At 44.0% G+C, this 21,129-nt stretch overlaps 1 protein-coding gene across 1 annotated transcript in view; it reads left to right on the top strand.

Annotated features, from left to right (window-relative positions):
* The window catches only part of LOC118385715 (relaxin receptor 2-like), a 297,386-nt gene that overhangs the window by 146,458 nt on the left and 129,799 nt on the right, over positions 1-21,129 (top strand). The gene's annotated exons all lie outside the window — the stretch shown is intronic.

The following is a 21,129-nucleotide window of genomic DNA, read 5'->3' as shown; positions in this document are numbered from 1 at the left end:
TGCTATATGTCCTGTATAACACATTCTATACTATATGTTGTCGTTCCACTCGTAGCTACTTCAAGACATTCCAGTACTGTTCCTATGCGCCCACGTGAGAACGTGCAAGCCCAACACAGACGGTATCTCTTCCTTCGAGGACCTGTTAGCTAACGTGGTGCTCAGGGTCTCTGTGTGGGTCATGGCCTTCATCACATGTTTTGGGAACCTCTTTGTCATCGGGATGAGGTCTCTGATCAGGGCAGAGAACAACTTGCACGCCGCCTGCATCAAAGTCCTCTGCTGTGAGTTATATGGAATGTTTATAGACATACACAGGTGTCATGACTATCATTAATGTGATGACAGCTATTTTATCAAATCAATTAACTATGTTTTAATTATTGCGTGATTCAATTAATCATGTAACAATTAACTCATTAATAACTTGGGGCACCACGGGAAAATAATGTTTAATGAGTTACTGTTTCCCGAATTAATTTAAGAATATATCAGAATATATCGTTATCATACCAGTCATACATTAATCATTATTACCTCATATCAGTCTCATTCTGAACGTCGCAAAATCCTTGGATATCTACACAAACCCTATTCTAAATAATGATTCAGCGATACACACATTTACCTAATTATTTATTAACTAAATAATCACTCAGAAACACACAGACACACATACACGTATACATTGAATTGATTACTAACATAATGCAATGAAAAGTCCCTCGTGGACTAACCCGATATGGCGGCTTATTACACAATGGAAGGGTAAGCTAAAGAGAGCGGGAGAGACAGAGAGAGTGGCTGGTACATACACGTGGAAGCTATACTCATGAAAAATAAATACTTTGCACATGAACGACCGCTCATTCGAAAATAAATGCAACGCATATTTACGCTTGTATGCATTCGTCATCTCTCTGTTGAAACCACTCGTCCATCTATGGTGAGTAGTTCGATGTAAGTCTCTGGTTTTCCACCGGAGGTCACAATGTCCTCAGTTGTAGTAGGCCTCTTTGTCTCTGAGTGTTCGTTAGACTGGGTACATCAGAGGTACACACGCGGTGGTTACTGTTCGAGTTTAATTTACTAAAATACTTAAGCAGCTGCAGACTGAATGTTCCGATGTAGCCTTTATCCTCTTCACTCAAGAGTTTGAGTCTTACCGTATACTGGTCTTGTAGTTGTATATAATTTCAATGTGTAGCCACAGCTCCACGTTTTCTGGTCTGGTGTAAATCTCTTTAGCAGTCCTTTTATGCACTCGCCTTGGAGGGCGGGTCCATCACCTTGCCACAATCTCTTTGCTCATGTGGGCATGGTTACTGGCTTGGCAAAAGTTTATATGAAAAATAATTCTAATTCAGAAGGCTAAAATAGCATTTCATCTTCTCACAAATAGTTTTATATTTAATAATATAAGTTTTACAACATTTAGATGTAAATCTGATAACTGGGATGTATACATTGGTAGAGTTACAGTTATTTAGTTATACCGTCCTTAATGATATCACAAAACAATACACTTTTCACAGGATTTATTGTTTGCAGCCCCACCAACCATTCCAGATGTTTGGATTTGAAAACTGATGTTCCAATGTACAATCTTTTGATTTTTGAAGTTTTGGCATGAGTCTCTCGACACACAAAGGATTTTTGAGTTTTCCATACTGTAGTGCAAGAGAGAGAAGTTTACGACCGGTCGTTAGATTCATACAACCGGCCCCACTCCCCCTCTTCCTCTCTGGTGGGAGAGGGCGGGGATCTTTGATTCTCACCCAGGAGCGAGAGTCATGACACAGGACACACAGACATGCAGCACAGTTATACACACAGGCACACACACTCACTGTGAGTGAAAGTCATCAGGGCATAGCAGCTGCTGATCTCAGTTGGAGACACCATGGCAGGTCAGACAAGACAGCTCCCTACAGTCTCTCTCTCTCTCTCTCTCTCTCTCTCTCTCTCTCTCTCTCTCTCTCTCTCTCTCTCTCTCTCTCTGCTCTCCTTCTTTCTCCTCATGTCTTCTTCTCTCTGTTTTCTTGCGGACTGGCTAGTCAGAGAGAAAGGGGCAGCGCCATAGAGAATGACAGAGGCCTCTAGGGGCCAAAAGGTTGTATGAGAAGGCTTCCACCATTTTAGTGTAGTCAACTGGGTGGGACTTCCACCTTCATTGGCTGATCCCTCCTGGTGGCCCTGTTGGAGTCACGTCCAACCAGATCATCAGTAGGGATCAGCCAATCGTGAGATTGCCTCAATGGTGCTGCCGAAGCTGTCACAGACACTATAATGGCACAAAAGACGAGAACGAGTCCTCTATATTTCCCTATGGCAGCTCCCTGTAGCCTCTTTTTCCTCTCTTTAATATTTTCTCACTCCCTCACTATTATTTCACAACAAACACCTGTTACTCATCTATCATTCATCAGCTAGGATGAATCACCCATCCTTTTCTATCCTCTCTTTATCTCAATCGTCTTGCTATCTTTCTGTGCCTCTCTCCTTCATCTCTTTCTCCTCTCTCTTGCTCTCTCCTTCGCCTCCGTCTCTCTCCATCCCCCTCTCCTCTTTTCTCCTCTCGTCTCTCTCCCCCATCCCTCTCCCCTGTGTAGATCTCAGTCTAGGTAAATGTGTCAGCAGGCCAGGAAGGTCTAAATGAAACTACACTTAGCCAGCTCCAGGCCATCTTGTCTTTCCTGCTTCCCCATACCATATCTTGCTGCCCCATACCGTATCCTACTGCCTCCTTATTCACTCTTCCCTATACCATATCCTGCTGCCTCCTTTATCTCTCTTCCCTATACCAGATCCTGCTGCCCCCTGTCTCCCTTCCCCATACCAGATCCTGCTGCCTCCTATATCTCTCTTCCCCATACCAGATCCTGCTGCCTCCTATATCTCTCTTCCACATACCAGATCCTGCTGCCTCCTATATCTCTCTTCCACATACCAGATCCTGCTGCCCCCTATATCTCTCTTCCCCATACCATATCCTGCTGCCCCCTATATCTCTCTTCCACATACCAGATCCTGCTGCCTCCTATATCTCTCTTCCACATACCAGATCCTGCTGCCCCCTATATCTCTCCTCCCCATACCAGATACTGCTGCCCCCTATATCTCTCTTCCACATACCAGATCCTGCTGCCCCCTATGTCTCTCTTCCACATACCAGATCCTGCTGCCTCCTATAGCTCTCTTCCCCATACCAGATCCTGCTGCCCCCTATATCTCTCTTCCCCATACCAGATCCTGCTGCCCCCTATATCTCTCTTCCTCCATACCAGATCCTGCTGCCCCCTATATCTCTCTTCCCCATACCAGATCCTGCTGCCCCCTATGTCTCTCTTCTCCATACCAGATCCTGCTGCCCCCTATATCTCTCTTCCCCATACCAGATCCTTCTGCCCCCTATGTCTCTCTTCCCCATACCTTTACTACCTCCTACCCTATTCACAGATGCACACTCGCAGGTCAGCTGTACCCCCTCTAGCACCAGGGTCAGCTGTACCCTCTCTAGCACCAGGGTCAGCTGTACCCCTCTAGCACCAGGGTCAGCTGTACCCTCTCTAGCACCAGGGTCAGCACACTCTCAAATGTAGTTTTTGCCATCATTGTAAGTCTGCCACACACACACACACACACACACACACACACACACACACACACACACACACACACACACACACACACACAGGAACCTTCCCTGGCAGTGTCAAATCAAACACTGGCCAAATACATCAGAGAGATAAATCAGCTGGCAACAGGCCATCGGTAAGAACACACACAGGGGAGCACTAATGTGGAAGGGGAAAATGAGCAGTGTATCTCAAGAAAGTGAGAAGAGGAAGTCGTTTTCTTTTTTTTTTTAAATCATAGAGATAGATAGAAGACTCTAGTGCCCAAATGCCTGTTTTAGCATGGGAAGTGCCATTGAGGACTTTCACCATTTTGAAGTAGTCAACTGGGTGGGACTTCCTATAGGTTAAGGAAGGATCACAGTTTATCAGTAGGGATCAGCCAATGAATTCTACTCATGAGCAAACATTCCATCACTGCAGATGTTAGTAAATCACCACCCTGGGCTTTATATCTGTTCAGACAACACACTCCAGCTGACAGTATGTAACCTACCAATTTGTTTACCAACTCATAGAAATAGTATAAGAAGAAAATTGACTACTTGAAATGGAGATGGCCTCAATGGCGCTCTAACAGACGCCATAATGAGACAGGTACATTGTTGCATCCTCTAATGGCGCATTCCCATATAGTATGTACCTCAGTGTTTTACCCAAAATGCTCAGGCTTTTCCCTTTCCATGTCTCGCTGGGCCATGTCTCACTGGGCCATGTCTCACTGGGCCATGTCTCCAGCGGACCTGCTCTCACTTATGCTGCTGAAAAAGTACCAGAGGCCAGGATTTGGCCCTAAACACAATTTTCCTAGTATAGCATAAGGTTGTATACACTAGTGAAAGGGAGAGATGGAGAGGAGATGAGCGGTGGAAAAGAGACGAGATGAGAGATGGAGAGAGAGATTGAGAGAGATGAGCGGTGGAAAGAGGACGAGATGAGAGATGGAGAGAGAGATTGAGATGAGTGATGGAGAGACATGAGCGGTGGAGAGAGAGATGGTGATGACAGAGATGGGGAGAGAGATTGAGATGAGCGATGAGAGAGATGAGCGGTGAAGCGAGAAATTGAGAGAGATGAAAGATGAAGAGAGAGATTGAGATGAGAGAGATGGAGAGAGATGGATAGAGATGAGCGGTGGAGAGAGAGGTGGAGAGAGATGAGAGGTGGAGAGAGATGAGAGATGGAGAGAGACGAGAAAAGGGCAACCAGTGAAGAACAAACACCATTGTAAATAAAACCCATATTTATTCTTATTTATTTTATCTTGTGTCCTTTAACCATTTGTACATTGTTAAAACACTGTATATATATATATATATAATATGACGTTTGTAATGTCTTTATTGTTTTGAAACTTCTGTATGTGTAATGTTTACTGTAAATTTTTATTGTTTATTTCACTTTATATATTATCTACGTCACTTGCTTTGGCAATGTTAACACATCTTTCCCATTCCAATAAAGCCCTTGAATTGAATTGAGAGATGAACGGTGGAGAGTGATGGAGAGAGATGAGAGATGAGCGATGGAGAGAGATGGAGAGAGATGAGAGATGGAGAGAGATGAGAGATGGAGAGGAGATGGAGAGAGATGAGAGATGGAGAGAGATGGAGAGATGAGAGATGGAGAGAGATGGAGAGAGATGAGAGATGGAGAGATGAGAGAGATGAGAGATGAGAGAGATGAGAGAGATGAGAGCGATGGAGAGAGATGGAGAGAGATGAGATGGAGAGAGATGAGAGATGGAGAGAGATGAGAGATGGAGAGATGAGAGATGGAGATGAGAGATGAGAGATGAGAGGAGAGATGGAACATTTTATTATATATTTATATATACTTATATATTTTATATATACTTATATTTTATATACATTTACATTTTATATATAATTTTACATTTTTATATATATTTATATTTTATATATATTTATATTTGATGTGGAGAGATGTCAGGGTTTTCCTGTGGTGAAGTAGAGGACCAAAACGCAGCGTGGTTATATTGACTCATGTTTAATAAAACAGATAAACATGAACACTACAAAACAATGAACGTGGAAAACCAAAAACAGCCCTATCTGGTGCAAAACACAGAGACAGGAACAATCACCCACAAAACCCAACACAAAACAGGCTACCCAAATATGGTTCCCAATCAGAGACGATGACTAACACCTGCCTCTTGATTGAGAACCATATCAGGCCAAACATAGAAATAGACAAACCAGACACACAACATAGAATGCCCACCCAGCTCACGTCCTGTCCAACACTAAAACAAGGAAAACGCATACGAACGATGGACAGAACGTGACAGAACCCCCCAAGGTGCGGACTCCGAACGCACAACCTAAACCTATAGGGGAGGGTCTGGGTGGGCATCGCTCCGCGGTGGCGGATCTGGCGCTGGACGTGGACCCCACTCCATAATTGTCTTAGTCCACCTCCTTAGTGTCCCTTGAGTGGCGACCCTCACCGCTAACCTTGGCCTAGGAAACCTAACAATGGGCCCCACTGGACTGAGGTAGCTCAGGACCGAGGGGAAGCTCGGGGTGACCGAGGGAAGCTCGGCTGGCTGGTGGTTCCGGCAGATCCTGGCTGACTGGCAGATCCTGGCTGACTGGCTTCTGGGGATCCTGGCTGACTGGGGAAGACTAGGCGGGCAGGTTGGATGGATCTACCAGATCCTGGCTGGCTGGTGGTTCTGACGGCAGATCCTGGCTGACTGGCAGATCCTGGCTGACTGGCACTTCTGGCGGATCCTGGCTGACTGGTGGATCCTGGCAGACTGGCGGATCCGACTGGCAGACTGGCGGATCCTGGCAGACTGGCAGTTCTGGCGGATCCTGGCTGACTGGCGGATCCTGGCTGACTGGCAGTTCTGGCGGATCCTGGCTGACTGGCAGTTCTGGCTGATCCTGGCCGACTGGCGGATCCTGGCCGACTGGCGGATCTGGCGGATCCTGGCAGACTGGCGGATCCTGGCTGAATGGCAGATCTAACTGATCCTGGCCGACTGGCGGATCCTGGCCGACTGGCGGATCCTGGCAGACTGGCGGATCCTGGCCGACTGGAAGTTCTGGCAGATCCTGGCCGGCAGATCTGGCGGATCCTGGCTGACTGGCGGATCCTGGCTGACTGGCAGTTCTGGCGGATCCTGGCCCTGACTGGTAGTTCTGGCAGATCCTGGCCGACTGGCGGATCCTGGCCTGACTGGCAGATCCTGGCCGACTGGCGGATCCTGGCTGACTGGCAGATCCTGGCAGACTGGCAGATCCTGGCCCACTGGCGGATCCTGGCTGAATGGCGGATCTAACTGATCCTGGCAGACTGGCAGATCCTGGCCGACTGGCGGATCCTGGCTGACTGGCAGTTCTGGTGGATCCTGGCTGACTGGCAGATCCTGGCCGACTGGCAGATCTGGCGGATCCTGGCACACTGACTGGCGGATCCTGGCCGACTGGCGGATCCTGGCCGACTGGCGGATCCTGGCCTGACTGGGCGGATCCTGGCCGACTGGCGGATCCTGGCCGACTGGCGGATCCTGGCTGACTGGCGGATCCTGGCCGACTGGCAGATCCTGGCGGATCCTGGCAGACTGGCGGATCCTGGCAGACTGGCGGAGATCCTGGCAGACTGGCGGATCTGGCCGACTGGCGGATCCTGATCCTCGCTGACTGGCAGATCGGATCCTGGCAGACTGGCCCTGGCAGCCTGAATGGCAGATCTAACTGACTCCTGGCTGACTGAGCGGCATCCTGGCGCGCTTGCTGGGCGGATCCTGACTGACTGGCGGATCCTGGCTGACTGGCAGATCTGGCGGATCCTGGCAGACTGGCGGATCCTGGCAGACTGGCGGATCCTGGCAGACTGGCAGATCCTGGCAGACCGGGCAGATCCTGGCAGACTGGCAGATCCTGGCCGACGGGCAGTTCTGGCGGATCCTGGCTGGGTAGTCCAGATCCTGGCAGGCACTGGCGGGCAAATCCTGGCGGGCAAATCCTGGCAGACTGGCGGATCCTGGCACACTGGCGGATCCTGGCAGACTGGCGGATCCTGGCAGACTGGCAGATCCTGGCCCGACTGGCGGATCGCTGGGCAGTTCTGGCGGATCCTGGCTGACTGGCGGCGGCGCTGGGGATCAGACTGGCGGCGCTGGGCAGACTGGCTGACACTAGCAGATCTGGCTGACTGGCAGATCTGGGCAGACTGGCGGCTGGCTGGGCAGACTGGTAGCGGATCACTGGCGGACGGCTAACTGGGCAGATTGGCTGAGGCACTTCTGACGGATCCTGGCTGAATGGCAGACGATCCTGGGTGACTGGCGGATCCTGGCTGACTGGCGGATCTGGGCAGACTGGCGGATCACTGGCGGATCGGCAGACTGGGCAGACTGGCAGATCCTGGCAGACTGGCGGGCAGACTGGCAGATCTGGCAGACTGGCGGATCTGACTGGCGACTGCGCTGGGGATCAGCAGACTGGTAGATCTCAGACTGGCGGATCTGGGCAGACTGGCGGATCACTGATCCTGGCTGACTGGGCAGACTGGCGGATCTGGCAGACTGGCGGATCGCTGGGCAGACTGGCGGCACTGGCAGACTGGCGCTGGGCAGAATGGCGGCACCGGCGGCGCTGGGCAGACTGGCGGCACTGGCGGCGCTGGGCAGACTGCGGCGGCACTGGCGGCGCTGGGCAGACTGGTAGCACAGACGGCGCTGGGCAGAATGGTAGCTCAGACGGCGCTGGGCAGGCGGCACTGGCGGGGCAGACTGGCGGCGCTGGGCAGACTGGCGGCACTGGCGGCGCTGGGCAGACTGGCGGCACGCGCTGGCGGCGCTGGGCAGACTGGCGGCACTGGCGGCGCTGGGCAGACTGGTAGCTCAGACGGCGCTGGGCGCTGAGACTGGTAGCTCAGATGGCGCTAGCTCCAGGCTGGGCAGACTGGAGAAAAAGGCTCTGGCAGCGCTGGACTGAGGAGCACTGGTGCCTCTGGAATGAGGGCCTCTGGCGCCTCTGGCATGAGGGGCGGTAGCTCTGACAGTGCCGGACAGGCGGGAGACTCTGGCTGCGCTGGAGAGGAGGAAGGCTCTGGCAGCTGGACAGGCAGGACGCACTGTAGGCCTGATGAGTGGTGCTGGCACTGGTATGCCGTGCATACTATGCCAAACCAACAGCTTTCTTTTCTACTCTGTCCAATACATCCTCCACACTCTCAGACTCAGCACTCTGCTTCGCCGACAGCTCCAATTCCATCCATGGCTCTGCCCAGGGTCCTTTCCGTCAAGGATCTCCCTCCAAGTCCATTTATCCAAATAGTGCAGCATCTCCCACTGCTGCTGCTGCTGTTCTGTTGCTGCTGCCTCTGTTCCTTCTCCTGCTGCCACTTTTGCCGTTGCCCGTTACCACGCCGCTTGGTCCTTGGTTGGTGTGTGATTCTGTCAGGGTTTTCCTGTGGTGAAGTAGAGGACCAAAACGCAGCGTGGTTATATTGACTCATGTTTAATAAAAACAGATAAACATGAACACTACAAAACAATAAACGTGGAAAACCAAAACAGCCCTATCTGGTGCAAAACACAGAGACAGGAACAATCACCCACAAACCCAACAAAACAGGCTACCTAAATATGGTTCCCAATCAGAGACAATGACTAACACCTGCCTCTGATTGAGAACCATATCAGGCCAAACATAGAAATAGACAAACCAGACACACAACATAGAATGCCCACCCAGCTCACGTCCTGTCCAACACTAAAACAAGGAAAACACATACGAACGATGGACAGAACGTGACAAGAGAGATGAGATGAGATGAGAGATGGAGAGAGATGAGATGAGAGATGGAGAGAGATGGAGAGAGATGAGATGAGAAATGGAGAGAGATGAGATGAGAGATGAGCGGTGGAGAGAGATGAGAGATTGAGATGAGAGATGGAGATGAGAGATGGAGAGAGATGAGAGATGGAGAGAGAAGAGATGAGAGATGAGAGGGAGAGATGGAGAGAGATGAGATGAGAGATGGAGAGAGATGAGCGGTGGAGAGATGATGGCGGTGGAGAGAGATGGAGAGAGATGAGATGAGATGAGAGATGGCTCTCCAGCCAGGTGGAAAGCATAGCCAGCCGTGAAAAATGCTTATTGAAATTCTCGATTATAGTGGATTTATCAGTGGTGACAGTGTTTCCTATCTTCAGTGCAGTGGGCAGCTGGGAGGAGGTGTTCTTATTCTCCATGAACTTTACAGTGTCCCAGAACCTTTTTGAGTTAGTTAGTGTTGCAGGAAGCAAATTTCTGCTAGAAAAAGCTAACCTTGGCTTTTCTAACTGCCTGTGTATAATGGTTTCTAGCTTCCTGAAAAGCTGCATATCACAGGGTCTGTTCGATGCTAATGCAGAACGCCATAGGATGTTTTTGTGTTGGTTAAGGGCAGTCAGGTCTGGGGAGAACCAAGGGCTTTATCTGTTCCTGGTTCTAAATTTCTTGAATGGGGCATGCTTATTTAAGATGGTTAGGAAGGCATTTTTTTTAAATAACCAGGCATCCTCTACTGACGGGATGAGATCAATATCCTTCCAGGAAACCCTTGCCAGGTCGATTAGAAAGGCCTGCTCGCTGAAGTGTTTCAGGGAGCGCTTGACAGTGATGAGTGGAGGTCGTTTGACCGCTGACCCATTACGGATGCAGGCAATGAGGCAGTGATCGCTGAGATCTTGGTTGAAGACAGCAGAGGTGTATTTAGAGGGCAAGTTGGTTAGGATGATATCTATGAGGGTGCCCGTGTTTAAGGCTTTGGGGGAGGTACCTGGTAGGTTCATTGATAATTTGAGTGAGATTGAGGGCATCAAGTTTAGATTGTAGGATGGCTGGGGTGTTAAGCATGTTCCAGTTTAGGTCGCCTAGCAGCACGAGCTCTGAAGATAGATGGGGGCAATCAGTTCACATATGGTGTCCAGAGCACAGCTGGGGCAGAGGGTGGTCTATAGCAGCGGCAATGGTGAGAGACTTATTTTAGAGAGGTGGATTTTTAAAAGTAGAAGTTCACCTGGATAGTAGGACAGAACTCTGCAGGCTATCTTTGCAGTAGGTGCAACACCGCCCCCTTTGGCAGTTCTATCTTGTCTGAAAATATTGTAGTTTGGGATGAAAATATCCTAATTTTTGGTGGTCTTCCTAAGCCAGGATTCAGACACAGCTAGGACATCCGGGTTGGCAGAGTGTGCTAAAGTAGTGAATAAAACAAACTTAGGGAGGAGGCTTCTAATGTTAACATGCATGAAACCAAGGCTATTACGGTTACAGAAGTCATCAAAGAGAGCGCCTGGGAATAGGAGTGGAGCTAGGCACTGCAGGGCCTGGATTGACATCTACATTACCAGGGGAAGAGGAGGAGTAGGATAAGGGGTACGGCTAAAAGCAATGAGAATTGGTCGTCTAGAATGTCTGGAACAGAGAGTAAAAGGAGGTTTCTGGGGGCGATGAAATAGCTTCAAGGTATAATGTACAGACAAAGGTATGGTAGGATGTGAATACAGTGGAGGTAAACCTAGGCATTGAGTGATGAGGAGAGAGATATTGTCTCTAGAAGCATCATTGAAACCAGGAGATGTCATCGCATGTGTGGGTGGTGGAACTAATAGGTTGGATAAGGTACAGTGAGCAGGACTAGAGGCTCTACAGTGAAATAAGTCAATAAACACTAACCAGAACAGCAATGGACAAGGCATATTGACATTAAGGAGAGGCATGCTTAGTCGAGTGATCAAAAGGGTCCAGTGAGTAGTGAGGTTGGTTGGGGTCACGGCGATTCAGACAGCTAGCCGGGCCATCGGTAGCAAGCTGGCAGGGATGTAGGTCTGTTTTTAGCCACCTCATGCGTTTCCGACGGTAGGATTAGTGAGGTTCCATGTGGTAGAGGGATCAATCCAATTTGCAAAAAAATATATAGATCTATTCAGATAGCAGCTGATAAGACAGCTAACGATTAGCGGACCGCAGATGGGCGTTCAGGTAGCGTCGCGACGGAGGAGCCAGCCGGATGCTCCCTCGGGCAGATAACGTTGGTAGCCCAGGAGTGGCTGATGGAACTCTTCAGCTGGCTAGCTCGGAATAATTGATGTTTGCTCGGGGATCGATGTAAGCCGATAGTCACACAGATAGCAGCTAGCTAGTTGCGAGATCCAGGTATAAATGTCCAGAGCTTGCGGTTGAAATCCGGGGACATGTAGAGAAAAATAGGCCCGGTATGTTCCGGTCCGAGCCGCGCCGTACAAAACTGGCGATAGATTTTCGAGCTAAAGGATAGCTGATGACCACAAACCGTGGTTAGCTGAATACTAATGATTAGCCAGTAAAGAAGCTAACTAGCTTCTGGCTAGCTTCTGATTAGCTTCTGGCTAGATTCTGGCTAGCTTCTGGTTGGCTTCTGGCTCGCTTCTGGTTAGCTTCTATTGAGGATTACAGATTTCAGGTAAACAATACATTCTTTTTTTTATAAATTGGTGAGGCGGGTTGCAGGAGAGTGTTTTGAAGTTGAGTTTATGGAAAATAAAATAAAAATATATAAAAGGTATGCGAAGAAAGTTGTAAATATATATATATACGGGACACGACAAGACAATGACAAAAGACGTCTGACTGCTATGCCATCTTGGTGACAATAATGTATATACTGTACTCTATAATCATCTACTGCATCTTTATGTAATACATGTATCACTAGCCACTTTAAACTATGCCACTTTGTTTACATGCCCTACATTACTCATCTCATATGTATATACTGTACTCTATACCATCTACTGCATCGTACCTATGCCGTTCTGTACCATCACCCATTCATATATCTTTATGTACATATTCTTTATCCCTTTACACTTGTGTGTATAAGGTAGTAAGTAGTTGTGTAATTGTTAGGTTAGATTACTCGTTGGTTATTACTGCATTGTCGGAACTAGAAGCACAAGCATTTCGCTACACTTGCATTAACATCTGATAACCATGTGTATGTAACAAATACATTTGATTTGATTTAATCAATTTCATACAATCATATGGTTTCAGAGTGTAATATGCTGTCGTTTATTAAAACACAAGTAAAACATATTCTCTTATCAATCCACCCTTAATGACTAAATAATACACACTGATACCTAAGATACTATATGGAAACATAAATAGTATCCCAAATTAATACACACTGATACCTAAGATACTATATGGAAACATAAATAGTATCCCAAATTAATACACACTGATACCTAAGATACTACATGGAAACATAAATAGTATCCCAAATTAATACACACTGATACCTAAGATACTATATGGAAACATAAATAGTATCCCAAATTAATACACACTGATACCTAAGATACTATATGGAAACATAAATAGTATCCCAAATTAATACACACTGATACCTAAGATACTATATGGAAACATAAATAGTATCCCAAATTAATACACACTGATACCTAAGATACTATATGGAAACATAAATAGTATCCCAAATTAATACACACTGATACCTAAGATACTATATGGAAACATAAATAGTATCCCAATTTAATACACACTGATACCTAAGATACTATATGGAAACATAAATAGTATCCCAAATTAATACACACTGATACCAAAGATACTACATGGAAACATAAATAGTATCCCAAATTAATACACACTGATACCTAAGATACTATATGGAAACATAAATAGTATCCCAAATTAATACACACTGATACCTAAGATACTACATGGAAACATAAATAGTATCCCAAATTAATACACACTGATACCTAAGATACTATATGGAAACATAAATAGTATCCCAAATTAATACACACTGATACCTAAGATACTATATGGAAACATAAATAGTATCCCAAATTAATACACACACTGATACCTAAGATACTATATGGAAACATAAATAGTATCCCAAATTAATACACACTGATACCTAAGATACTACATGGAAACATAAATAGTATCCCAAATTAATACACACTGATACCTAAGATACTACATGGAAACATAAATAGTATCCCAAATTAATACACACTGATACCTAAGATACTATATGGAAACATAAATAGTATCCCAAATTAATACACACTGATACCTAAGATACTACATGGAAACATAAATAGTATCCCAAATTAATACACACTGATACCTAAGATACTATATGGAAACATAAATAGTATCCCAAATTAATACACACTGATACCTAAGATACTATATGAAAACATAAATAGTATCCCAAATTAATACACACTGATACCTAAGATACTACATGGAAACATGAATAGTATCCCAAATTAATCAAACTGATACCTAAGATACTACATGGAAACATGAATAGTATCCCAAATTAATCAAACTGATACCTAAGATACTATATGGAAACATAAATAGTATCCCAAATTAATACACACTGATACCTAAGATACTATATGGAAACATAAATAGTATCCCAAATTAATACACACTGATACCTAAGATACTATATGGAAACATAAATAGTATCCCAAATTAATACACACTGATACCTAAGATACTACATGGAAACATGAATAGTATCCCAAATTAATCAAACTGATACCTAAGATACTACATGGAAACATGAATAGTATCCCAAATTAATCAAACTGATACCTAAGATACTACATGGAAACATAAATAGTATCCCAAATTAATCCAAACTGATACCTAAGATACTATATGGAAACATAAATAGTATCCCAAATTAATCCAAACTGATACATGTATGTACATTTGATATTCATCAATGACTGTTATATGCCTATATCCAATTGCAACGCTTCCTGTCAGGATTTGTATTGCAATCTTCATAAAAATACAGTCTTAACCCTCAAAAACAGTCTCATCCAACATGGACTCCTCGTAGTTAAAAGAAACGGAGCCATCTCCTCGGCCTGGAGGCCCATATTCATCATCACACTGGCTGATTTGATTAAAAGTAAAGATACCTTACTGGAAAATGACTCAAGTAAAAGTCACCCATTAGAATACGACTTGAGTAAAAGTCTTAATGTACCTGATATTAATTGTACTTAACTATCAAAAACAATAGCCTTAAGGTAAATGTACTTAAGTATCAAAAACAATAGCCTTAAGGTAAATGTACTTAAGTATCAAAAACAATAGCCTTAAGGTAAATGTACTTAAGTATCAAAAACAATAGCCTTAAGGTAAATGTACTTAAGTATCAAAAACAATAGCCTTAAGGTAAATGTACTTAAGTATCAAAAACAATAGCCTTAAGGTAAATGTACTTAAGTATCAAAAACAATAGCCTTACGGTAAATGTACTTAAGTGTCAAAAACAATAGCCTTAAGGTAAATGTACTTAAGTATCAAAAACAATAGCCTTAAGGTAAATGTACTTAAGTATCAAAACAATAGCCTTAAGGTAAATGTACTTAAGTATCAAAAGTTAATGACACGTAAGAGCCATAAATCCAAAAAGAAAAACAGCCAGCCTTTTATTTTGTTTGAGCTTTTCTGAGAGGTAACAGTTGTCGTGGAAATTCATGTATACTGAGAGAGATTTGGACAATTATTCAAAAATCAATCTTTATTTAACATTGATTCATTATTGCAATATTAATTAATAATAAGCTGGTCGACCGCAGACTCTGAAGTGTGTGTCTCCGAGAGCTTAACCTTACAGACAATGCGGAGTTCTTATATAGTAGATCAAACAATGCTTAGTCATAGCTGGTTCCACCCCTCCCATGCAGATCGGGGGCATCATAAGTCACCTCGGGTTCATCTTGTGGTTATCTGCACCTGGTGTTGTTTAATCTCCAACCGGGCTTAGATTCCCAGATGCTCGGATGATTAGGAACAATAAGGGTTTGTTCTACTCCTCCAGGCTATCTCTATCTCGGTTATACCGACCACATCTTTCTATGGAATGCAGTCTGAAGTTAAATCAATCAATTGTCAGCTCAAGCTCCAGAGGCCCAACTCTGTCCCACAGACACAGATGAGAGAGTACTCATCATAGCTATTCGATGCATACACAGTATTATAATATCATCTTGTAAATTGTCCATCGCAGTTTTACGGATGCAAGAAGAGCTCAGATTATTATTTATTTTTATTTTTATGTGGATTCCAGAGCGACTCAAATTGGTGCATACACCTTATGACAACCAGTGGAACAGCCACTTGCATCTAAATCTTGTTGGGGGGGGAGAAGGATTACAAACTTACCCTTCAAAATACATCTCTTATAGACAAAATATAAGTATGCCTTAATGAAGGAATATAGCCAGTAAACGTAAGACAATCACTGTCACTTTGCTTTAGAAACAACATCCTATAATAGAACCCTATACAGAAATCTTTTTTTCAAGTAGGAACATGAGGACATCGCCACTGTTGGAACTGCATTAGAAATCAGGGTGTCAGGTCATGTCTTTGTAACAAGGACACCTAGAACTTGTGAATTTAAACATAAATTAACAAAAGCGCATAAGGCATCTGTGTCCTTGGGCTTGTTTGCGTGAAGCTGTCATTACTTGAAGAATTTACGGTTCATCTTCAGTAAAGGCTGGTTTTCAAAGTTTCTGGAATCCAGCCTTGCTCTCCTGGGGCTGAAAACAAGTCCTGCAATGCTGAACAGCCTTTCACGGGCAGCTGAGACAGGTAAGGGTGTGAGACAGCTTACAGATGTTGTCTTACCCATTCTGACGGTGGCGTCATCCTTTGTCCACATTCTTTTTTGTATTTTTTTTGGGAGAAGGAATGCAGCTGCGATAAAGCTCAGGTTCGTGAAACATGAGGCTGAAGCGCTTCTTCAGTCCCAGTTGCCAGAGGCTTACAGTACCTCAGGGACTCGGTCAAGTTTTGTGATCAGCAGGTTGATAGTTGGAAGTAGCCACCCCATCTGGACATTGGTTTCAGCCTGCAGGATGTTGAGGGCCTTTGCGACTGGGCTCATGGTGGCAGCATACTCTGTGAGGAAGGTGAGTTCAGCTGGATTGAACCTGTGAATAATAATAACGCTGTGTTTCCTAACCCTATATAAAGGGGACCACTAACCATTTCACCTGATTCAACTACAGTAATCAATGGCTGGATGAGTAGTTGACTAAATGGATCAATGATAGTGTATGGCTACAACATGTGAAACAGTTATAAGTCCCCAAGCAAAGGGTCAGGAAACACTGCAACCGATTTAGACAACATTCAAGACCTTAAATTATGACCAAATAATACATCATCCTTACTAACATTGGAACCTCGAAGTCTGTGCAGAGAACTCTGACGACCGCCTCTCCCTTTGTCTTTGACGATCCTCAGGAGTTCCACCTTGTAGCATTCGGGCGCATCAGCTTGTACTCAAATCCATCATCTTCATTCAGGATCATTGCCACATCAACAAACTCCACTCCTTCACTCTCCTATTGTTCCTCTTAACCATCTTCCTGTCTTGGCTGATCTGCTGCACCACTCGCTGCTTCCACTGTCTCGTTGTTTTCATCTTCTCCAAAAAACTTGGAGAGCTTTCAAGAAGTTGGAACCTTTGTCTGTTGTTGTTCTCACAATTCAAAATCAGAATGGATGTCATTTAGGGTGCCTGTCAACACATTAATAAATCCTCTTTGGGCTGACATCCTGTTAACGGGATGATATTACAACAGCCAGTGAAAGTGCAGGGCGCAAAATTCAAAACATCATAAATCTCATAATTAAAATTCCTCAAACATACATGTATCTCATACCATTTTAAAGGTAATCTTGTTGTTAATCCCACCACAGTGTCCGATTTGAAATATGCTTTACAGCAAAATCACCACAAACGATTGTTAGGTCACCACCAAACGACAATAAACACAGCCATTTTTTCCAGCCAAAGAGAGGAGTCACAAAAAGCACAAATAGAGATAAAACTAATCACCAACCTTTGATGATCTTCATCAGATGACACTCATAGGACTTCATGTTACACAATACATGTATGTTTTGTTTGATAAAGTTCATATTTATCCAAATATGAGTTTACATTGGCGTGTTACATTCACTAGTTCCAAAAACATCCAGTGATTTTGCATAGCCACATCATTACACATAAATACTCATCATAAATGTAGATGATAATACAAGTTATATATATGGAATTATAGATATACCTCTCCTTAATGCAACCGCTGTGCCTGATTTCAAAAAAACTTTACGGAATAAGCAAACCATGCAATAATCTGAGACGGCGATCAGAAAAATAGTCACAATAGCCACCATGTTGGCTTCAACATAAACAAGAAATTACATGATAAATACTCCCTTACTTTGATGATCTTCATCAGAAAGCACTCCAGGAATCCTAGGTCCACAATTTATGTTTGTTTTGTTCGATAATGTCCGTTATTTATGGCCAAATACCTCCTTTTGTTAGCGCGTTTGGTATACATATCTAAATGCTCATTCTGGTAAGCGTTACGTCGGACAAAAACTTCAAAAAGTTATATTACAGGTCGAAGAAACATTTCAAACTAAGCACAGAATCAATCATTAGGATGTTTTTAACATATAGCTTCAATAAAGTTCCAACCGGAGTATTCCTTTGTGTCTTCATGAGCAATGGAACGCAAGTGGATACCATGAGGAATGCGCGTGATCAGAAAATGGCTGACTGCCAGTCACCTGATACATTCTGCTTTCATTCAGTCCCACTACACAGTAGAAGTCTCATTCAAATGTCTATAGACGGTTGACATCTAGTGGAAGTCCTAGGAAGTGCAAAATCATTCATATCTCAAGGGGATTTCAATGGGAACTGTGGTGAATACATACCAACCTCAGAATTCCCACTTCCTGTTTGGATTTCTCCTCAGGATTTTGCCTGCCATATGAGTTCTGTTATACTCACACACATCATTCAAACAGTTTTAGAAACTTCAGAGTTTTCTATACAATACCAATAATGATATGCATATATTGGCAACTGAGACTGAGGAGCGGGCCGTTTACTTTGGGCAACTTATTCATCCAAGCTACTCAATACTGCCCCCCAGCCATAAGAAGTTAAAGGTGTGCGATCCTCTCAACCGTTTACAGGCCAGGGTTGCAGAGCATCTGTTGAGACTGTCAGGGTCTATCCAGTGGGCTGTAACACCAATGAAGCTCCGTCTTCTTTGCCAGACCAGCAGTCGGTGGTGGTGACGATGTAGTCAACTCCTCTCATGGTCTCAGTCACCGCCTTCTTTATTTCCTTGGAGGCTTCATTAATCCTGGATCACAGTGGAACCTTGATAAGAGTTAGGCGGCAGATCCTGGACAAACTCTCTGAACAGTTCTTGTTCAATAGTGAATTGTTGGAGCCCTTGGATCACATACTTGACCACAGCTTTGTCAATGGATTTTGAGACACTGTCTTCAGTAATGTGCTCTGCTTGATGGTGGAGGGAGTCTCAGGGGCACCTTTTCTCTTCAGTGTTTGCTGTAAGTAATCAATATTTCTTAAGAAGGTGTACATTATTTTTCTGAAATAATAAAAAACAGAAAAGTGAAAGACAGTTACTTAGCTAGATAACTACCATCATCAAATACTTAAGGTATAGGATCCTAATTCTAAAATTCTAATAAACATTAGTTAAGTGAGTGACCAACATTTAATATTACAATGTGGAAAAAACTATGTTAATTGATCTAGCTAGTAGGTTACGTCAATAACTTAAGTCTACAGTAATTAGCTAGGTAAGAACAACTTTATCAACTAACACAATGAGGAAAAAATTATGTTAATTGATCTAGCTAGTAGGTTACGTCAATAACTTAAGTCTACAGTAATTAGCTAGGTATGAACAACTTTATCAACTAACACAATGAGGAAAAAACTATGTTAATTGATCTAGCTAGTAGGTTACGTCAATAACTTAAGTCTACAGTAATTAGCTAGGTATGAACAACTTTATCAACTAACACAACGAGGAAAAAACAATGTTAATTGATCTAGCTAGTAGGTTACGTCAATAACTTAAGTCTACAGTAATTAGCTAGGTAAGAACAACTTTATCAACTAACACAATGAGGAAAAAACTATGTTAATGTCACGCCTTGGTCTTAGTGTTTTGTGTTTTCGTTGATTGTTTGGTCAGGCCAGGGTGTGACATGGGTTTGTTTTGTTGTATTTCGTATTGGGGTTTTGTGGTTATTGGGATTGCGGCTGAGTAGGGGTGTTGTATGGGCTTGGCTGCCTGAGGCGGTTCTCAATCAGAGTCAGGTGATTCTCGTTGTCTCTGATGGGGAACCGTATTTAGGTAGCCTGGGTTTCACTTTGTATTTCGTGCGTGATTGTTCCTGTCTCTGTGTAGTTTCACCAGATAGGCTGTAATTAGGTTTTCACGTTCCGTTTGTTGTTCTGCTTTTGTATAAGTTATTTCATATATCGCTCTTCATTTATTAAAGTCATGAGTAACCACCACGCTGCATTTCGGTCCGACTCTCTTTCTACAAACGAAGAACGCCATTACAGTTAATTGATCTAGCTAGTAGGTTACGTCAATAACTTAAGTCTACAGTAATTAGCTAGGTAAGACCAACTTTATCAACTAACACAAGGAATAGATAACCAGGTGTTTAGAGAAAAGGTATTTGGCTAGACTAAAGTTAGCTGATTAAAATGTGTCCAGATTCAGAAACTACTAGTTAGCTAGCTTGTCGACAAGCTAGTTAGCCCATGTCAGTTTAGTTAGATTGCGTTATCTAACAAAGGTTCTGAATCTGGGTACATTTTAGCCAGCTAAAGTAGGTAGCTACTAGCTCGTGAACTATTTAGGTATAGGATTAGCTAGCATCAACTAATACTGCTTCCTGCATTAGCAAATGTGGGTTAGCTAATGTTAGCTAGCATGCTAATTAGAATGCTAATGTTATTCTAGCTAGCTAGCAAGCTAACAGTAGGCTTAACGTTACCTCAATGTGTTTTTTTACGTTAGACGGCGAGTTCTCGAACACTAGTATTTCCTGAACTTTCGGTAAACATAACAGACATTTCATCCGGTAGGATGAATCCTTCATTCCCGAGAAAAGAAAACATTTATTTTAGATACGGCCAAGGGTGTTCGTCCTCGTCAGGAGGTGGTGGTAGAGCGATGTCAGACATGCTTGTGCAATTTCGGACACACTTGGGCAAAGTGCTGCTGAGTGGATGAATATTTTGCAAGTGATAGGCTCCTGGTAGGGTTGGGAGGTTTACACTTTAGGACCCTTGGATTTGCCCAAACTGATGAAGATTGGATCAACTCTGCATGTCGTCGACCTACTGCCTTGCAAAACAAGTTCACCCATGAGTGTGTCTACTCGCCAATGTTGCTTGATTCTTTTTTCCAACATGATTTGTTGTTTTCTTCTATCTTCAGATTGATTTGATTTTGTTTGCGAGTCATGAAGGTGTCAGGGGAAATGTATGGGAGGAAATGTATACTTTTTTTTCATGTAATGAAGTCAAAGTC

Source organism: Oncorhynchus keta, chromosome 6 (genome assembly GCF_023373465.1).
Source record: "Oncorhynchus keta strain PuntledgeMale-10-30-2019 chromosome 6, Oket_V2, whole genome shotgun sequence".
Lineage (NCBI taxonomy): Eukaryota > Metazoa > Chordata > Actinopteri > Salmoniformes > Salmonidae > Oncorhynchus > Oncorhynchus keta.
Note: the sequence above shows the minus strand (reverse complement) of the source record. Positions and strands in the feature narration are given on the sequence as shown.